Below are 20,669 nucleotides of genomic sequence, written 5' to 3' on the forward strand. Positions count from 1 at the left end.
TGCATATGTGCCTCCCACTTGTTAAGGAAATAAAAGTAATGGGACAGAATAATAATCATAAATCAAACTTTCACTTTTTAATACTTGGTTGCAAATCCTTTGCAGTCAATTACAGCCTGAAGTCTGGAACGCATAGACATCACCAGACGCTGGGTTTCATCCCTGGTGATGCTCTGCCAGGCCTCTACTGCAACTGTCTTCAGTTCCTGCTTGTTCTTGGGGCATTTTCCCTTCAGTTTTGTCTTCAGCAAGTGAAATGCATGCTCAATCGGATTCAGGTCAGGTGATTGACTTGGCCATTGCATAACATTCCACTTCTTTCCCTTAAAAAACTCTTTGGTTGCTTTTGCAGTATGCTTTGGGTCATTGTCCATCTGCACTGTGAAGCGGCGTCCAATGAGTTCTGAAGCATTTGGCTGAATATGAGCAGATAATATTGCCCAAAACACTTCAGAATTCATCCTGCTGCTTTTGTCAGCAGTCACATCATCAATAAATACAAGAGAACCAGTTCCATTAGCAGCCATACATGCCCACGCCATGACACTACCACCACCATGCTTCACTGATGAGGTGGTATGCTTAGGATCATGAGCAGTTCCTTTCCTTCTCCATACTCTTCTCTTCCCATCACTCTGGTACAAGTTGATCTTGGTCTCATCTGTCCATAGGCTGTTGTTCCAGAACTGTGAAGGCTTTTTTAGATGTCGTTTGGTAAACTCTAATCTGGCATTCCTGATTTTGAGGCTCACCGATGGTTTACATCTTGTGGTGAACCCTCTGTATTCACTCTGGTGAAGTCTTCTCTTGATTGTTGACTTTGACACACATACACCTACCTCCTGGAGAGTGTTCTTGATCTGGCCAACTGTTGTGAAGGGTGTTTTCTTCACCAAGGAAAGAATTCTTTGGTCATCCACCACAGTTGTTTTCCGTGGTCTTCCGGGTCTTTTGGTGTTGCTGAGCTCACTGGTGCGTTCCTTCTTTTTAAGAATGTTCCAAACTGTTGTTTTGGCCACGCCTAATGTTTTTGCTATCTCTCTGATGGGTTTGTTTTGTTTTTTCAGCCTAATGATGGCTTGCTTCACTGATAATGACAGCTCTTTGGATCTCATATTGAGAGTTGACAGCAACAGATTCCAAATGCAAATAGCACACTTGAAATGAACTCTTGACCTTTTATCTGCTCATTGTAATTGGGATAATGAGGGAATAACACACACCTGGCCATGGAACAGCTGAGAAGCCAATTGTCCCATTACATTTTGGTCCCTTAACAAGTGGGAGGCACATAAGCAAACTGTTGTAATTCCTACACCGTTCACCTGATTTGGATGTAAATACCCTCAAATTAAAGCTGACAGTCTGCAGTTAAAACACATCTTGTTTTTTCATTTCAAATTCATTGTGGTGGTGTATGGAGCCAAAAATGTTAGAATTGTGTCGATGTCCCAATATTTATGGACCTGACTGTAGATGCCTGCCAGTGTGCATTTCTGTGGCCATGCAAAGTACTGGCAGGAATGCCAGGTCTCCGAGTACCTCTGCTGTGGACTTAGCCCTGACACCATCATTTTTTTTATTGCTGACACTGTATACACTGTGAAATGAGATAAGTCACATTCACATTCCCCAAAACTCTGTTGGAATTTTCAATTTGCAAATTCTCTTGCCTGGTCAGTTGCCTGTTTCCAACTTTAGCCTACACTTGACCCAACTTGCTTTCCTGCACAAAAACATACCAGTACATAGCTTCCATCTCACTGTGTGCACAATTGATAAACTTCCCTAAGCGCACCAACGACACCAAGGGTCCCACTGTAGCCAGCAGAAGACTTTCACTGGCAACTATATGTATAGTTCATACATCCAGTTCAGCTGAGTGCACACTACTCTGTTTTCAAGAGAAAGCCTAGGCCTATCTCCCTCACCAGTTACAGTGAAATTGCAAATCTTTACAGAGAATCCTACTTTGTAGTGGCTCCTGCAGGGGTAGTGATACCTTGGTAAAGGTGAACCAACCCTTTAACTCAGATATGGAGCACAAGGCACCAATTTAGAATTTTTCTTATTAGATCACTGGCATGCCATGTTAAATCCATAGCACTGAAAGTATCAAAAGATGTTTTGGTCAATACCTTGATACCGTTTCCTGTCATTAAAGCAAAATCTCACCTTTTTCTGGATATAATCAATAAAGTTTTCTAAATCTGCATCTTCCCGATAACGGATGATTGCCTTGGACATTACATTAGAGGATTTTTCTAAAACCTGAAGCAACAGAAACAATTAACCATTCCTTAGATGTTTTCTTCTTAACCGCTTGATGACCGGGATCAAAACAAACCCTAATGCCCAACTTTGCAACTTTGACATGTGTTAGTAAAGCTGTACAAATGGTTGATACTTAGTGTATCCAGGTGGATTATTCCTTGCTTTTTTCAGGACAAATTGGGCTTTCATTTGGTGGTAAACGGTAACAGATTTTTTTAATTAAGAAAAACTGGCTCAAAATAGTAAAAAAAATAATTTATTTAAATGCATCTGTATATTTCTTGCTACTACCATAGCTTACCACCAAAAAAACAACCTAAAATAAATTCTCCTGCTCCTGACGATCGCAGTGATACCACATATGTGTATATTATTTGTTGTATGTACCCGTAGTAGGGCCCAGAGACAATAGTGCGCGTTTTACTTCATTTTATCCTACCTAAAACACACTGGCACTAACTGACACTGATACTAATGTTAAAAAATGCCATTTAATTAAAACAAAAATCCTACCTAAAATATACTGACTCTGACCTTTGCCCCTGACCTTGACCTTTGACCCTAACACAAACCCTGACACTGACCTAGATCAAACTTTTTTTCTAGCCATTTTTTTCTTCTTTTCTAAATACACTTTTGTTTGTTTAATATTTTCTCCTGACAAGGAGCGAAAAATGCAATGGAGTTGATTTACTAAAACTGGACAGTGTAAAATCAGCTGCAGCTGTGCATGGTAGCCAATCTGCTTCTAACTTGAGCTTGTTCAATTATTATTATTATTATACAGTATTTATATAGCGCCAGAAAGGTTTGCTCAGCGCTGTACAGTATAGTGGGTGACAGTACAGTAACAAGACAAAACACGAGGGGTTTGAGGGCCCTGCTCTTTCGAGCTTACAATCTTGGAGGGAGGGGATAGTGGTACAGGAGGAAGTGGCTGTGGGGGATGGAGTGGTAGGAGGAGTGTAGAGTGTAAATCGGCTGTTAGGTCAGGGTGGGGTAGGCTTCCCTGAAGAGATGGGTTTTCAGGGTGCGCCTAAAGGTGAGGAGGGAAGGTGACAGTCTGATGGGTTGGGGTAGTAAGTTCCAGAGGATGGGGGAAGTCCTGAGAAGTGCTGCAGTCGGGCGTGGGAGGTGGAGACCAGGGAGCTAGAAAGTAGGAGGTCTTGTGAGGAGCGAAGATAACGGGTAGGGTGGTATTTGGGTATCAGGTCAGTGAGGTAGTTTGGGGCAGCGTTATGAATGGCTTTGTATGTCAGTGTTAGTAGTTTGAATTTAATGCGTTGGGCAATCGGAAGCCAGTGGAGGGAATGACAGAGGGGGGTGGCAGAAGCGGAGCGGTTGGTGAGGTGGATGAGTCTGGCCGCTGAGTTCAGGATAGACTGAAGCGGGGATAGTCTGTGATGAGGTAGGCCGGTGAGGAGAGAGTTGCAGTAGTCGAGTCGTGAGATTATAAGGGAGTGAACGAGTTGTTTAGTAGTGTCTGAGGTTAGGAACGTATGGATTTTGGAGATGTTGCGGAGATGGAGCCTGCATGAGTTTGCCAACGATTGGACATGGGGTTGGAAGGACAGGTTTGAGTCAAGAGTGACACCTAGGGCTTTGGCTTGCGGGGTGGGACTGATGGTGGCGTTGTTGGTCGTGATGGAGAGGGTGGGGGGCACGGGCTGGGGGGAAAATTAGGAGCTCGGTTTTGGAAAGGTTCAATTTGAGGAAATGGAGCGACATCCAGTCTGATATGTCGTTCAGTAGGTGGGTGATACGGGCGGACACTGAGGGGGTAAGATGAGGGGTGGAGAGGTAAATTTGCGTGTCATCGGCGTAGAGGTGGTAGTTGAAGCCGTGGGAGTGTATCAGTTTGCTGAGGGAGGAGGTGTAGATGGAGAAGAGAAGGGGCCCAAGGACAGAGCCTTGGGGGACCCCAACAGAGAGGGGGAGAGAGGGGGAGGTGGTGGCGTTATAGGTAACACTGAAGGAACATTGGGATAGATAGGAGGAGAGCCAAGAGAGAGCGGAGTCTCTGATGCCGAGGGAGTGTAGTTCATTAAGGAGGAGGGGGTGGTCAACTGTGTCGAAAGCTGCGGAAAGGTCGAGGAGTAAGAGGACTGAGTAGTGGCCATTAGCTTTGGCGGTTAGCAGGTGTCAAGGATCTGGATATGACCAGAGATGTGTGGACTGACAAGGAATAGCAGACTGCAGGAATGATGTAATAATATAATTTATTAAGAGCTTACACCAATATACAGAAACGCACCGTGCAACCAAAACCAAACCTTCAACTAATAACTAGATGCTCAGGAACACAGGCGTAGACAGAGCTGGAGAAGTAGAATGGTCAGGCAGGCCGGGTCAGGATCAATTGGGTGGATAAGGTACAAAAGGAGCAGGCAGGAGAATGGTCAGGAATAGCCGGGGTCGGTGCAGGCGAAGTTCTATCAGAGTCAGAGTCAAGCAGGGGGATCAGGCAGGTAGACAACAGGATGCAGATACAGGGGCTCATGGGAAAACACCAAGGCCCTGATTGCAGGCCTGGTACTGCTTAAATACACCTCCTGCAATCAGCCTCAGGTGATGGCTTGATCACAGCAGGTGAGCCCCAGCACCACCAGCGGTGAGTCCTTTCCTGACAGCAGGTCATTAGTGATTTTGAGTATGGCAGTTTCGGTGGAGTGTAGGGGATGGAAGCCAGACTGTAGTGGATCGAGGAGGTTGTTGTCAGTGAGGTGGGCGCTTAGGCGATTGTAGACTAAGCGCTCAAGGAGCTTGGAAATAAATGGCAGTAGGGAGATGGATCTAAGGTTGTTCAGGTCGGTGGGGTCCAGGGAGGGTTTTTTGAGTATGGGAGTGATGTGCGTGTGCTTTAGGGGGGAGGGGAATGCGCCAGTGGAGTGGGAGAGATTGAAGATGTGGGTGAGGGAGCATTGGATGGAGGAGGAGGGTGACCAGAGGAGTTGTGTGGGGACAGGGTCAAGGGGGCAAGTGTTGAGGCGGGCTTCTGAGAAGACCTTAGTGACCTCCTCAGTGGTAGCAGTGCTGAAGGAACGGAGTGTTAGGGAGGATAAGGTGTGCGGGATGTTAGGTGTGGTGGGCGGCAGGGCGGTTGCGAGATCAGAGGAGGGGAGAGTTGATGGGGTTATAGTGGGAGGGAGGCTAGGTGGGGAGGTAGGTTGAGCATTGGCGATGTCCTTGCGGATTGCGTCGATCTTATTTGGAAGTGAATGGCAATCTCGTGGGCGGTGAGTGAGGTACTGGGTGGGTGTGGGGGGGGGGGAGAGAGTAGGGAGTTGAAAGTGGAGAAGAGCCGGCAAGGACAGGTGGAGAGGGTGTTGATGAGGGTAACGAAGTAGGCTTGTTTGGCAGCATGGAGGGAGGAGGCGTAGGTGAGGAAGGCGGATTTGAAGAGGGAGAAAGCTCGAGGGGATCTGGTTTTATGCCATAATCGCTCCAGCGCACGACTGCTTCGTTTAAGATTTTTAGTGTGGTCGTTCTTCCAGGGTTGATGCGGTCGGGGTCTAATGCTACGTGTGGTCAGGGGTGCTAAGGAGTCTAGGGCAGCTGATAGCGAGTCGTTGTACGCAGTAGTGGCCAGGTCAGGGCATGACAGTGGGAGGATACTGTCGTACAGATGGTCAGCTGCAGAGTAGAGAGGGGTCGGGTTCAGGTTGCGGAGGTTACGGCTGGTGATGGTTTGACGTTTGGGGGGGAGGTGTTAGAGAACGGGGAGATGGAGAACGTAATGAAGTTGTGGTCAGAGAGAGGGAAAGGGGTGTTTGTGAGGTTGTGGAGGGTGCAGAGATGAGAGAAAACGAGGTCCAGGGTGTTCCCGTTGGTGTGGGTGGAGGACTGTGTGCACTGTGTGAGTGAAAAAGAAGAGGTTAAGTGGAGTAGTTGGGATGTAGCCGGGTTGTTGACATTATTAGGGATATTGAAGTCTCCAAGGATGATGGTGGGTAGCTTAGAGGAGAGGAAGAAGGGTAGCCAGGCGGAAAAGTCGTGAAGGAAGCGGGATACGGGTCCAGGAGGCCAATAGATTACTGCAATCCTCAGAGGGGTGGGGGAGAAGAGTCGGATGCAGTGGGCGTCGAAGGAGGAGAAGGAGAGGGGGGTTTGGGAGGACCTGGAAGGTGCTCAGCGGTGACAAGAGCATGCCGACCCCACCACCTCTATGGCCACTCGGTCTGGGTGAATGGGACCAGACGAGACCTCCATAGGAGAGTGCCGCAGGGGAGGTGGAGTCAGTGGCTTGGATTCAGGTTTTGGTGACCGCTAGGAGGTTGAGGGAGTGGGAGATAAAGAGGTCATGGATTGCGGTGAGCTTGTTGCAAACCGATCGGGTGCTCAGGAGTGCAACCGAGAGTGGAGGGGTGGATGCGGGGAGGAGGGGGACAGGTATAAGGTTGAGGGGGTTGCGGCGGTTTGTGGGAGTAGGAGGGTGCCTAGTGGGTGAGTGAGGTGGTGAGGGGCCAGGGTTCGGGGAGATATCCCCGGCGGTTAGGCGGAGGAGAAGGGTGAGAAAGGTGGCATGGGAGCAGGATGTGCAAGAGCGTGAGGGTCTGTTAGTGGTGGCGTGTGGGTCGATGGGAGAGTGGAGTATCAGGAGGAAGTGGTGAGAGCCGTAGTGGGGAGATGGAAGTAGTGAGGGTTCGATGTATAGTTGTTTTGGGGGAGTAGGGGGGTAGAGGGAGGAGATTTTGTGAATGGAGGAGAGGAGTACGATGAGGAGGAGTAAAGGTTGCATATTAGGAGGGTGGCACATCAGGCCGTATAGATGCGGAGAGTCTGTCGCGCAGTGGCTGAGTTCATCTGTGGGAGGGGAGGGAGAGTGGTGGGCAGCTGGATCTGCTGCTGGCTAGTCACGGCAGTCTGTGGGTGCTGTGGGGCGTGGCGTCTGGAGGTGCTGTGGGGCGTGGCGTCTGGAGGTGCTGTGGGGCACGGCGTCTGGAGGTGCTGTAGGGCACGGCGTCTGGAGGTGCTGTAGGGCCTGGCATCGGAGGTGCTGTAGGACCCGGTGTCTGTAGGCCGACGTCTGGAGGTGCTGTAGGCTAGGCGGCGGTAGGTGCAGTAGGGCCCGGCGTCTGTGGGTGCTGTGGGCCAATTAAGTTTTGGTTTCTATGCAGAGCTGCACTGGATTTTGCACTCTCCAGTTTTAGTAAATCAACTCCAAATTATCTTTCTCTCCATTCATAGGAAAAGAAAACCCAGGGGTGGGCTGCACAGCGACTGATCTGTGCTGCCCATATAGCAGCACACTTGTGGGCGTATACACAGTGGTAAATTACACTCCCCTCCCTCCTCCTCCTCCATGCCCTCCTATTGCTAAATACTATGGGGGCAGGATATAGTGTGCTGATTGATTACATTCACTAAGAAACTCACAAAAAACTTAGTTTTAATATACTGTAATTCAGTACTGAATATATCAAATGTAAATGCTAATACCTGCAAAGTAAAAAAAGAGCCTTGGATGCAGATGTTCTCTGAACAAAATGAAAGCTAAATATCAATCATCTTTGACTCCATCTACACCATATCAATGTACAAAAAATGCACGTTTGGTGTCCCATATAGATTAAGAGGGAGCTGTAAAACCTTTTTTTTTTTTTAATTTAAAATTGAATTTGAATTGCTCTTCTGAACCAATCAGGGCTGTGCAGACACAGACCCATACTGCAATATTAGAAGCCCCTCCCAAAGAACTTTCCCTGCAGATACCAAAGAACGGGGAAAAATCATGAGATTACACAACAGCGCTGCAGTAATAAGATACTTAGATAACTGTAAAAAAAGCAAACAAAATAAAGTAGCATTATATATGTGATTTATGTGAATGAATTATGGCATGTAACACTTCTCTGCTTAGTATCACTACAAGACAGAAGTACAGTACTTACCATTCCTGAGAATAAAAAGCCAAGAACAGCCGCAATAAGCTGAAGAATTAAGACCAGCAGAAGCATAGCAGCAAACTGAAAAATATAAGCCAAAATCAAAAAATAAATGGTAGCCTAGCAACTTTTTTCTAAGATTTAGATGCAAGAAGGATTTTAACTTTATACATGCATATAGACAAAAGGCTTATAAATAAGTGATCACAAAGTGTCAATGGCATAGCATCAAGGATATGATGTAGCCTTGGCCCCAGACCATACAAAGCAGTGTGCTTACAGTGTAAAGCACACACACAGCACACAGTAAAACAGCACACAGTTAACCCTTTGATCGCCCCAGATGTTAACCCCTTACTACCCAGTGTCATTAGTACAGTGTCAGTGCTTTTTATTAACACTGATCACTGTATTGGTGTCACTGGGAATGTCAGTGACACCAAGTCAGTTCCCCCCAGTGTCAAAATGCCCGCCGCAGTCTCACTATATGTCACTGATCGCCGCCATTACTAGTATAAAAAAAATAAACGAATAAAAGATTCCAGTATCTATACCACCATTTGTAGACACTATAACTTTCACATAAATATTAATTTACACGTATTGAGATTTTTTTTTAGCAAAGACATGTAGCAGAATACATTTTGGCCTAAATTTATGCCGAAATTTGATTTTTTTTATTTTTTGTACTGGACATGTTCAATAACAAAACGTCAAAAAATATTCTTTTTTTTCTCAAAATTGTCTTTTTTTTTTATAGCGCAAAAATTAAAAACCGCAGAGGCGATCAAATACTACTCAAAGAAAGCTGTATTTGTGGGGAAAAAAAGAACATAAATTTGGGTGCAGCATTACATGACCGCGTAATGATCAGTTAAAGTAATGCAGCACCATATTGCAAAAAATGGTCGGGTCAGGAAGGGGGGTAAATCCTGTGGAGGGCAAGTGGTTAATGTACGTAGTGTACATACTTGAATTTGACTAGATATCAGTCTTTTGCAGTCCTTGTACAAGAGAATTTGGACTGAGGGAAGGAGAAGCAGCACAAGGAGCCCATTAGGTGTGTTGCAATGCAAGGAACATGTTGGTAGGAGGAAAGAGCACACTGAGAGGAGATGAGCACCTTAATGCGCTGCTTCTCCATTCACTGTCCAGTCACAGGCTGGAAGAGGGAAAAGATCTGTAAGTATTATTTAACTGCAGCAGAGAAAAAATTAGGTCTCCTGCACTGTGTTGCAGAGCTTATGTAAATCTCAGCAAAGGATGGGCAGAAATACAAATTCCCTTGGCAGGTAAAACATCCATCTCCTTTAACAGTAATCTCTTTCCAGACATTCTTCACAAATTGGTTGTTTAACATGCAGAACACATTTCTGCCTGATGGGTGGGAAAAATTGCAGAAACTTGTTTTGTAGGTTCTAATGGGGATTTTAGGTATTTTATTTCTATGGTAACAGATTTATTGCCAACATATCAACAAGCAAAATGACATAGAAATACAGTAAAGCAACTTTGTTCAGAATAATACACTTTCAAGCAAGACAAGGTAATGGAAAAACTGTAATTCACACATACAAATAGTTCATGCTTTATGTAATACAAATTGAAAAATAAAGTCTATATGTGAATATTAGCAGTTAATCCTTTCAATGTTCATTAAGGCCCACAACATGTTTTAATAAATAGGGAAGGTTGAAAAAGTCTGTCTGATTTTAGTTCATTTGTCTTTCTGTCGCAGTGATCCCGTTTTTGTCCCGGTGTCACCAGCATGGTAAGTGAGGGGACAATTGGGATACAATTGGAAAATAAAACTTGATACAGGTCCAAACTCTTGTCCACTTAATCCAAAACGAAGAAAAGAATAGGTTGGATTTTAATATGTTCATTACATATACCAGTACTTTCTTTTCTTCCTGCTTTATAGTCTACACAATGTCTGCTTCTGTCTCTCGGGGCAAGCCTAACATATGGCATGGCCTGAGTGAGAGCTGCAGACTATCTTTGCCTCTAGTCTCAGGCACCTGGAGAATGTTGATAGTTTTCTGCTTGGTGCTGGGTCTGCTAGGTCAGTGACACCCAGTGTGCAGGCCATTCCTGATGATCTCCTGCCCGACTGTGCATGAATATTTCCGTTACAAAAGTAATGCCAAAGATCCTGTGCCAGTGGAGGGACATGTGAAGCTTCTCTTCTTATCTCTCTAATTTATCTAATTATCATGTCTGTAAGGGAGCATTCTATTTTCCACTGACTCAATGTAAAAAGTATTCTTCTCATTGAACACCAATGCAAAGTGTTACTATACTGACCCCCAATAAAAGAAGCATTTTTACCATTGGCCAACAATGTAAGAGGGCACTCTTTCCATTTGCTACCAGTGTTAGGGTGCCCTTCTGTCATTAAACATCAATATACAGTAGATGGAAACCTCTTTGCTGTCCGCCAATACAGGTTAGCACTTCTTCTATCACCATCAATATAACAGAAAATTCTATAGTGAATGGAAATATATATTTGCACTTCTCTACTGACCAACAATATAATGTGGCATTTAGATCAACCACCAATGTAAAATGGGCACGCACTTTGAACACCATTGCACATATAAAATAGGTGTAAGTCTGGGCCACTTACCATTACCACTAAAGGAGTTTGTTATTAGGAAGCAAAATGCTAGATGACACAGGTGTATCACTGAAAAGAGGTGGGTAATAACAATGTTGCTATGTGGCACTATGATTTGTAGTTATATCCCTATTTCCTTTAACTCTGTACTAGGCACCACTGTGTGTATCAGGTATGGTAGGGGGTGGGCGGGATATTTATTTATTAGCATAAAGTGCAGGGACCAAAAGATACCTGCAGCAGATTTTTGCCATTTTATGATGCTTCAGATACGTCTGTTAAGCAAATAAAGATAATCACACTCCCTGAAACACTGATAACATTTACAAATGTTAATCTTACTAAAATAATCAAAATGTGAAACAGCAAAATGTTCTGGTGAAACCAAAAATTACTTTAAAGGTTACCATGAAAACTCAAAACATGTACTCATAATATATATGTATATATATATGCAGTTGTGTTCAAAATAATAGCAGTCAGACATCACTAACCTGATCAATCACTGTTTTTGGTAGAAATTATATTTCTACATGGCAAATAATTTACTAGCAGGTGTAGTAGAGTAATAGAAATCCAACAGACCCAACAGTCATGACATGCATGCTGCTGATTCTGTGTAATTGAATCACTAATTGAAAGGGGCATGTTCAAAATAATAGCAGTGTGGAGTTCTATTAGTGAGGTCATTCATTCTTTGAAAAACAGGTGACAATTATTGCCCTTATTTAAGGAAGAAAGGCAGCAAATGTTGTACATGCTGGTTACAGTGCATTTCTCTCTGAAATTCTGAGGAAAATGGGTCGTTCCAGACATTGTTCAGAAGAACAGCGTACCTTGATTAAAAAGATGATTGGAGAGGGGAAAACATATAAAGAAGTGCAGAAAATGATAGGCTGCTCAGCTAAAATGATCGCAAATGCTTTAAAATGGCAACCAAAACCTGAAAGACATGGAAGAAAGCAAAAAACTATCATTCGTATGAATAGAAGAATAGCCAAAATGACAAGGACTCAGCCAACAATCAGTTCCAGGAAGATCAAAGAAGGTCTAAAGTTACCTGTGAGTACTGTTACAATTAGAAGACGCCTATGTGAAGCCAAGCAAGAAGCCCCCACAAAGTCCCACTGTTGAAAAAAAGACGTGCTGAAGAGGTTACAATTTGCCAAAGAGCACATTGACCGGCCTAAAGAGAAATGGCGCAACATTTTGTGGACTGATGAAAGTAAGATTGTTCTTTTTGGGTCTAGTGGCCGGAGACAGTTTGTCAGATGACCCCCAAACACTGAATTCAAGCCACAGTACACTGTGAAGACAGTGAAGCATGGTTGTGCAAGCATCATGATATGGGGATGTTTCTCATACTACGGTGTGGGGCCTATTTATTGCATACCAGGGATCATGGATCAGTTTGAATACATCAGAATACTTGAAGAGGTCATGCTGCCTTGTGCTGAAGAGGAAATGCCCTTGAAATGGGGTTTCCAACAAGACAATGACCCCAAACACATCAGTAAACGTGCAACATCTTGGTTCCAGACCAACAAGATTGACTTTATGGAGTGGTCAGCCCAATCCCCGGATCTTAATCCAATAGAAAACATCAAAAATGCAGTTTCTGAGGCAAAACCAAGAAACAGGGAAGAACTGTGGAATGTAGTCCAATCATCCTGGGCTGGAATACCTGTTTACAGGTGCCAGAAGTTGGTAACTCCATGCAAGACAGATGTACAGCAGTTCTCAGAAACAGTGCTTATACAACTAAATATTAGTTAAGTGATTCAAAGAAAAGCAAAATCTTCAAATATTTTTCAGTTTATATAGTGAATGTTTGAGTTTGTAAAGAATACAAACACTGCTATTTTTTTGAACAGTCTAATATTCACTTTTCTTAAATTTTTTTAGAGGAACAACACAAATTTGATATATTTTTCTTCATGTTTTGATTTGGAATAGAATTGTAGTGTTCCCAATGCATTTGTGTGTATGGAAATAAAAGCTATTAGAAGGATTTTGAGCTATATTCACCTTTTTCAACACACTGCTATTATTTTGAACATATAAATATATATATATTTATTTGTTTAATCCCAAAATGGCATAGCCTGGATAAAGAGATATTTGCTTCTGAATATTTAAAAGTGTCAGGGGGAATGGGATAAATTGTGAGTCAGTAAGCAAAGATCTAAATGGATCTCAAATGTTAATTTGTGATAAATAGGACAAATCTTTTGACACTGTTAAAACATTCATCTCTGTCCCATACTTACGATTTTTAGTAAAATATGCAAATCCCTCAGAGCTCCCGTACATCCTAGAAAGGTAATAGCAAACATCAGCATTCCTACGACAATTAATATTATGGCTGGATCTGTTGCTAGGGTGTCCACAACACCTGTCAAAAGATACAACACTCAGTTTCAAATTCAGACAGTGATTACAACATTGTTTTGCACTGGCCATATCTATATGTTAGAATGCAACATATTGATGGCAAATCATCATTAACTCACACTTCACACTTCATACTTTATTGATTGGACTGTTGAATTAAAAGACTATGCTAAACAGGAACAATCAGACAAATTTATTTTAATTGGGCAGCTTCATTCATAAATTCCTCAGCTGCTCCAAAATAGTATTGCAATAGAATAAGACCATCCCCTGACCATTTCTTAATTGCGCATCTGTTTTGAAAGTAATGAAAGAAATCTGTCTCATCTCTAGAGGTAAATCTTTTCCAGACCTATGCAAATCGTCACAGATTTCTGCCCAGGATTCCCAGTGCAGGGGGTGTTAATACACAAAAAAACCTGTTGCATAGACTTTGTTAACTGACAGGCAGCCTGGTTTGCATAAGTTTTGCTTGATTTTGTTTGGAGAAAATTGGGACAACGTGTGGACCTCTCCATTTTTTCATCTGTTCTCCGCTAGCTTGATCCATTTCATATTTTTACACAGGATTTATTATACTCCTGATCTCAAATTTACCCGAAGGTGTCTGCGGAGTGCCGGTGCTGCTTGCACTCCCCAGCCAGCTTTGGACATATCTTTTGGAATTGTCCTATAGTCTATTTCTGGAAAGAATTGTTGCATTGTATTACTGAGATTACACCTCTACCAGTACCTGTGACTGTGTCAGTTTGTCTCCTTGGCCTGATAGAAGGCCTAGCTCCCACTTGGGCCCAACGCACCTTGTTTAGCCTTCTATTTTTGTAGCCTTCTATTATTCAAAGCCTTAATTTTATAAAAACCTGAGGTCCTCTCTCTATCATTCTGGAAGGGGTTCGTTATCAAATTGATCCTGTTCTGAGGCCACCTACAGGAGCAGGGAGTGCCCAAAAAAATTTGACAGAATGTGGCAAATCTGGCTAGATAGCCCCTCCACTGCTCCCTAATATTGTGTTTTAATTTAAACCTGTTCCTTACTTTGGTCCTGGGCATGGTCTCCTGAAGTCCCATTTAGATACTTCCTTGCTCCAATTTATTGAATGTTTTCTCCTCCCCTGGTTTAGAGATGACGCTAAATGATTATCCTATTTTATGGGCCCAATGCTTCCTTATTACATTTAGAGGAAAGTTATAGACATCTATCTATTCCTGTGGCCCACGGAGGCTTCGATATCCTGTACTACTATTATCTTGCCGGTTGGGGTAGCCTGGTTGGGGGTTTTGTCTAGAGTGTTAGTGTTATTGCTCTCTGTGGTCACGGCCCTGCGAGGGCACTGGTTGTTGTTTGTTATTTTATTGTTGAAGCTGTATGTGTTTACATATGCAAAACTCATTAAAAATAATTTTATTTTTAAAAAATTGCTTGATAAATGTCTGTTAAAGAATCTTGGGTTAACAAAACTACTGACCACATGAGAAGGCAATCCATTCATACACTGTATTGCTTTCAAGCAATTAAAAGTTGCTAACTAAATGAAGATATTCCAAGCAATAAAAAAGTGAAACATTGATAACCCATTTGTGTTGTTTTTAGTAGCATTGAGTTTATTACTTATTGCACTGTCCAGATCTACCCAATTCCTCTGCAGAATGATATGTTCCAAAAGCAGGGTAGGCTACCCATCAATGAGACTCTACCCCTAGGCTGCCAAACCAGGAGAAAAATAAGCTGCAAAATAAGGAAGATTGTTCCAAAGCATACTAGAGCTTCCATTTACAATAGTTGGACTCTCCCTGGCTAGAGGTGAAGGGTCAAGCACAGACAATTGTTACACACACCCTGAAATGTGCTGCGATCCACTGGAAATGTTCCATTATTAGAGGTGGCCACTGCTGTGGTGTTGCCCAAACTTGTTGTCTGCCTTCCTGTTACTGACCAATGCCTAGTTTCTGGTTCACATCTCTTGCCTGCTTTAGTGCTGACCACACTTCTGTAGCTGATCCTCGCATGATCAATTTTTTATATCAGACAGAAAATAGGAAACTTGGTCTTCTCTTGCCTCAACCCAAACTTCATATCAACTGAGGTTTTGCTGATCAGCTGTTTTAAAAGTGCTTCTAAGATTACCAGTATTTGGAGATGGATGTGATCAAAGCAATGTTTTTTCAATATTGTCCCAAAGGCAAGGCAACACCTTAAAGGATAAGTCACCTTAAAAGATAAGTTCACCTTTTGACAAAAAATAATAAATGTATTTTTTTTCCAGGTAAAAAAATGTGCATTTATTATTTTTTGTTGCAGGAGCCTGTAAAGCATTGCACCAGCAATCAGCAGATTACTGGTGCCATGCATGTCTCCTGCAAACCTGTCAGTATATCTGCTTGCCTGTACATCTCGTACAAGCAAGCCCATAATTACTGACAGGAAGAATCAATGAACTACCATGGAACTCACAGCGCCATAGTAGTTCATTGAGAACTACAAGCCGACAGCTCCAGAGGACTGTGAATGAGTGATGTGGTCGGGGGGGCGGAGCCCCACACGGCCACATTTTTAAAAAATGTTGACAGCTAGCAGGGGTAGAAGATCCCCGCTAGCTGTCAAAGCGGGGGAGTGGGGAGGAGCTGGGTTGGTCCTTTCATAACATGTTGCATGTTGGGTGTACCATGTTATAAAAGGTGAACTTATCCTTTAAAGTGTATCTACGGTCAAAACTTACAATCATATATCCATTTCCACATTGTATTTCAATTATTTGTTGCCCACTTCTATTAATCAGAACAATCTTGAAACTTATAAACTTACTTTGTGAAGATCTGCACACATTTACTTCCTTGAATTCTGTTACACATATTCACTATGCCCTGGGAGTATGCTCTGCTGTGTCACACATCTCACAGAGCCTGCTTCCTGAACTACAGAGGTGCTAATAGAAGGTTCAGGAAGCGGAGTCAGTACAGGAATCACTGTAGGCAGCAAGGTACCATGGGATATGTAGTCCTAGAAATTGAAAGTAAACAGCAGAGGAGAAGCTGCAAAGCATGCTGGGAATCCAGGAGGTTGTGGAAAGAGATGACCAGCAGACAGGCAGAATGTGAAAGGAGTTTTTTTTCAAATAATCCTATATTGGATTGTCAATAATAAGTATTGTGTGTATTTGCTTTCACAATGCCAATGTTATAAAATGCAAATGTATGCTGTGACCATAGATTTCCTTTATGCTTAGTATGTATTCAAAAGATGGATTTCTTAGGCTGGGCTGAGAGAGTACTGGCAAAACAGCTGTTTTAGTGGGCATACAAACAGGATTGGGGGGTACAGGTAAATAGATCTTGTGGTTTCCTTTCCACCTTTTCATGGTTGCTCGTGACTGCTCTAAATCTATACAGGCACTGTCATTAATATATCACTGGTCGCTGAGTATTTATAGACCAGTCCATAGTAGATTTGCATATTTTTGAAAGTTTAAAAGTAAAAATTCTCAGTGCTCTGGGTTGCATGCCCAACACTAGCAGAAAAAATACTCCTGAGATTAATGAATTCTGCACTAACAAGAATCTTTTAATCTTTTACAATATGAAGTTTCTTATATAAATCTAGCATAAAAAAGTAGAAAAACACTCTAATAAATAGCGATGTTTTTGACCTGTTTTAATTATGCTTTTACATATGTATGCATAAATCAATAGAACTCAATAACATACCTGTCTCTTTGCAAAGTTTGGCATAAAGTCCAACAGAAATCATAAGACCACTAGCAACCTGAAAAAGTGAAGCTAAGTAGTTAATGACTTGATTAATTTCTAAATTTAAACATTTGAAAAAATGTAGAATACCCAAACACTGTACATTAAAAGAATAATGGAAGGTAGGTATACGCAGCGTAACTAGGACATATCCACAACAACTTATTGATAGTGTGGCTGACAATCAAATCAAGCTTTTGTAATTTGTTAATTTCATATACTGTAGATTCACACTGGCCTGAGTAACAATATGTGTAAAAGATGCATCGCACATTAAAATGGTTGCAGTTTGGTTGAAAAAGAGAGTGGCCCAAAATGTCTTTTTAAATTTTACTTACACCTTAAAATCCTATAATATCTTCCTATTTTATATCTGTGTCCATTTGTTCACAATGTTTTGTGTGCCTCTTTTATACATACAGTGTGCTACCACAAGCAGCATGTTTACTTTTGTTCATATATTGTATCTTGGTACATTCCACTCTACCTCCCTACCTTTATTTCTGAACAGCTAGACCAGCCCCACATTTGCCACTCCCAACCTCACCATGTGTCCAGAGTAGTTTGTTCCTCCTTATGCTGAATACGGGCACGGAAATTCAGAAAACACAGAAAAACATCTTTTGTAAGTGCCAAGGTCAAAAAAATTACATTAGATTATTAGATTCTACCTGCCTGTCTTCTTTGCAAGGTGAAGCTGCATGTGGATCATATCAAGTCAGCAAGTTACTATGCTTTGTCTACAGATCGAGTCTCAGGATTAATTTTTTTAGCAAAATGACAAATAGGGCAGAGTAGATAGAGCAGGGAGGATCTAGATTTTTTGTATGCTTTAATTGCTGTCAGCGTCACATAGAGGAGATTTCTATTGTCTTCCTGTTTCCACCTAAAACCCCTCACCTGGACATGTAAGGGTAATAAAATCCTGATAGAGGTTCTAAACCTTCCTCAAACTTTTCTTCTAAATGTGGTTTAGCTTCTCACAGACAGAATTTTATACAATGCATTTAGATATTAAAAGCCACAATAAAAGCCCTCAAAATGGTACAACAGCACAGTATAGCAATGTATCTCTCCATATGCTCTATCTACACATATTTGTCAGCTTTCCCTAACCAGTTCCAACACACACTGACTATATGGCTGCTGGAAGCCTACCATTTTATAGTAAAGGGGCCCTCAGGGACCCATCTGACAAGGGACAAAGGTTTTGCAATACATTTTGGGTTCAGGCACAAATTTTCAGCCATAAATTCTGAGTTTTGTTGCACAACTACAAGATCTACCATGAACTTAAAGAGTCTGTAAATTTACTTCTTTTTCTTAAAGTAACAAACATTGTATTCTTACCTGCTTTGTGGTTTTGCACGAAGCGACCCTGATTCTGGGGCCCCCTGCTGGCAATCCAGGCTCTTTCCCTTATATGTCTGCGCCATAGCAAGATCTTGCTATGGGGGCAGACATGAGGGCTCAATCCTGAGCCAGGCAATGTGCATCTATTGACAGACAATGTGGCTCAGCCCTGCCCCTACTCCCTCTGCACAGGATTTGACTGGCTCCATGTCCTGTGAGGGGTAAGAGAGAGAGAGCAGTGCTGTTGCTCTCAGGCACAGTGCTGGATCGAGATTGAGATCCGGTAAGTATTTAAGGGGGGAGGCTGGGGGGAGCTGACATTGATAGGTTTTTTACATTAATACAAATGCATTAAGGTAGAAAACCATTTGCCTTTAGAACCACTTTAGGGTAGGAATGAACTTGAACTTCATCTCTACTGTACAGTATTCAACGCTTATGGGATTGTTGGATATTTGTGTCTCCAAACATGCACTGCAGTTCCTGCAGTGACAAAGGGTAGAACCACAGCCCATGGACAGGAACTTCATTGTAAATATCTGCTGCTGCAATCTTGTTACTATTCCATTAATGGGAATTATTACTACATAGTTCATTTTTTATTATACCAGTGTCACTGATAGAATATTTATTAAACAGTACTTATAGTGATTAGCATGGTAATATACATATTAATTTTTCTGCATCTTCTTTTATAAATAAAAAGCTCACTTTCAGAAATACTGCGTAATGCTATGCAAATACTACTAAACATGAGTAATATGTAGTAAAGGAGCCAGTCATGTGGAGTTAGGAAGTACAGTATGTATATTGAGTGTCATATACAGGAAAAGTAACCATAGAGAGATGATAGTTGACTGATAAGCCATTTTGCCAGACACCCTTGGATAAGCAATCTTGAGAGAAATAGTTACAGGTCGTGTTGTTCATTTCAGCCATACTTGCAGACAGTGCTAAAGGTGTATTACTGTACTTCACATCTCCATCCACATAAAAAGAAACAGAAAACCATTTTCGTAAGCATTTTTGTGCAGGAATCTATGAAAAAAAATCTTTCAACAGTAAGGTTGTCCCTTGGCTCCCTAACATCTGTGGTCACCCCCTCTAATACCATTTCCTTACCCATCAATGGAAATCACATTATCCCTCACCCCAGAACTAAACAGCTAGTTAAGTTGTTAGGTGTGTTAGAAATAAAGTTGTGTACTCACCCAAAAAATATAGCAGGACACAAACAGCGAATACTTAACAACCTGACTGGTTCTCATTTCACTGCTTAGAGTTCGTTGCCAGCCTCCAGACAGAGAGTTTATCCTGGGCTGGATTGCGGTTGTACAGAGACATGTGTGCTACTGAAAGAGAAGGATAGGAGTCAGCAAACGTACAGGCGTGTAGGGTCATGTCATATATGCAGCATTCAGATGACTATTCTACATGACCTGTTTCACATATCCTCAGCCTTAATCCTGCCAACATTTCTTAATTCATTGTTTACAGCCTTCGTTAAACCTCATAATGAATGTCTAATAAAAAGTACAATGTTGTAAAATGCATTGCACCGATCACACATAAAGTGAATGCCCCTTATGGCCTAAATCTAAAACCAAACAATGTAATATAGAAAGCACTGCAGCTTTATGTAGCATGGTGCTTTCTATTTTATCCATTGCTGTGCTGCTAAACCTACCTGTTAATCCTGCCAGTAAAATTCAGGAAACTGCATCTGCTATGTAAGGCTGACAACACTGTATGCTGCCTCCACAGCGTTGTCACCCTTTAGACTTTGTATCTGCCACTGGACTACATTGCCACATGGTGCACAGCCTCTCCTCCCAGTGGCAAAGAGTTGTCACCAGGAAATAGAGATTGGTCACTTCCACATAGGCTGCCCTATCTGTCATCCCTTGCTTTGCCTTCTGCAGATCAAACTAGAGCAAGATTCTCAGTGATCTGTAGTGCAGGACAAGACTGTAACTTTGCAGTGTGTGGCATAACAATCAGGGCTGCTGTTAGAAACCGTGGGGCCCTATACAGCCAAACTGACAGGGTCCCCTTCCCCAACAAAAAAAACACAGTTTACTATGCTTCAGTTCTGAATGAACATCGATCACTCATTGGGTACCGATCACTCATTGTGTTCATTCAGGAAAGGAAGGGGCTGGTAAATGTGATACATTTGCCGAACCCTTCCTCCATTCTCCATCCTTAAGGATCCTGTTGCAGCTTGAAGTGTATTGCAGTGCTGGTGGGAAGGAGTGGATGGAAGCCAGCCGCATTGCAAGGGTGAGGGGCCTAGGCGGCAGGGGAAGTGTATTGTGCACAGGGTGGGTGATAGGTGTGGTTGGGGTTGTTGGGCAACTAGTGAAACCGATCCCCTGTATGGCTCTCTCTAATGC

At 42.5% G+C, this 20,669-nt stretch overlaps 1 pseudogene across 1 annotated transcript in view; it reads right to left on the reverse strand.

Moving 5' to 3' along the window:
• LOC149470103 (tetraspanin-33-like) overlaps positions 1-19,647 on the reverse strand; it is a 34,339-nt pseudogene extending 14,692 nt beyond the window's left edge. The window contains exons 1-5 of the transcript XR_016310847.1: positions 19,485-19,647; positions 16,879-16,936; positions 13,053-13,177; positions 8,166-8,240; positions 2,176-2,271 (exon numbers count right to left, since the gene is read on the reverse strand). The product of XR_016310847.1 is annotated as a tetraspanin-33-like (transcript). The remainder of the gene's footprint in view (positions 1-2,175; positions 2,272-8,165; positions 8,241-13,052; positions 13,178-16,878; positions 16,937-19,484) is intronic.
• Positions 19,648-20,669: the final 1,022 nt, after the last annotated feature.

The sequence above is a fragment of the Staurois parvus genome, unplaced genomic scaffold (genome assembly GCF_062004578.1).
Source record: "Staurois parvus isolate SC_StPar_1 unplaced genomic scaffold, SC_StPar_1.0 ptg000053l, whole genome shotgun sequence".
NCBI lineage: Eukaryota > Metazoa > Chordata > Amphibia > Anura > Ranidae > Staurois > Staurois parvus.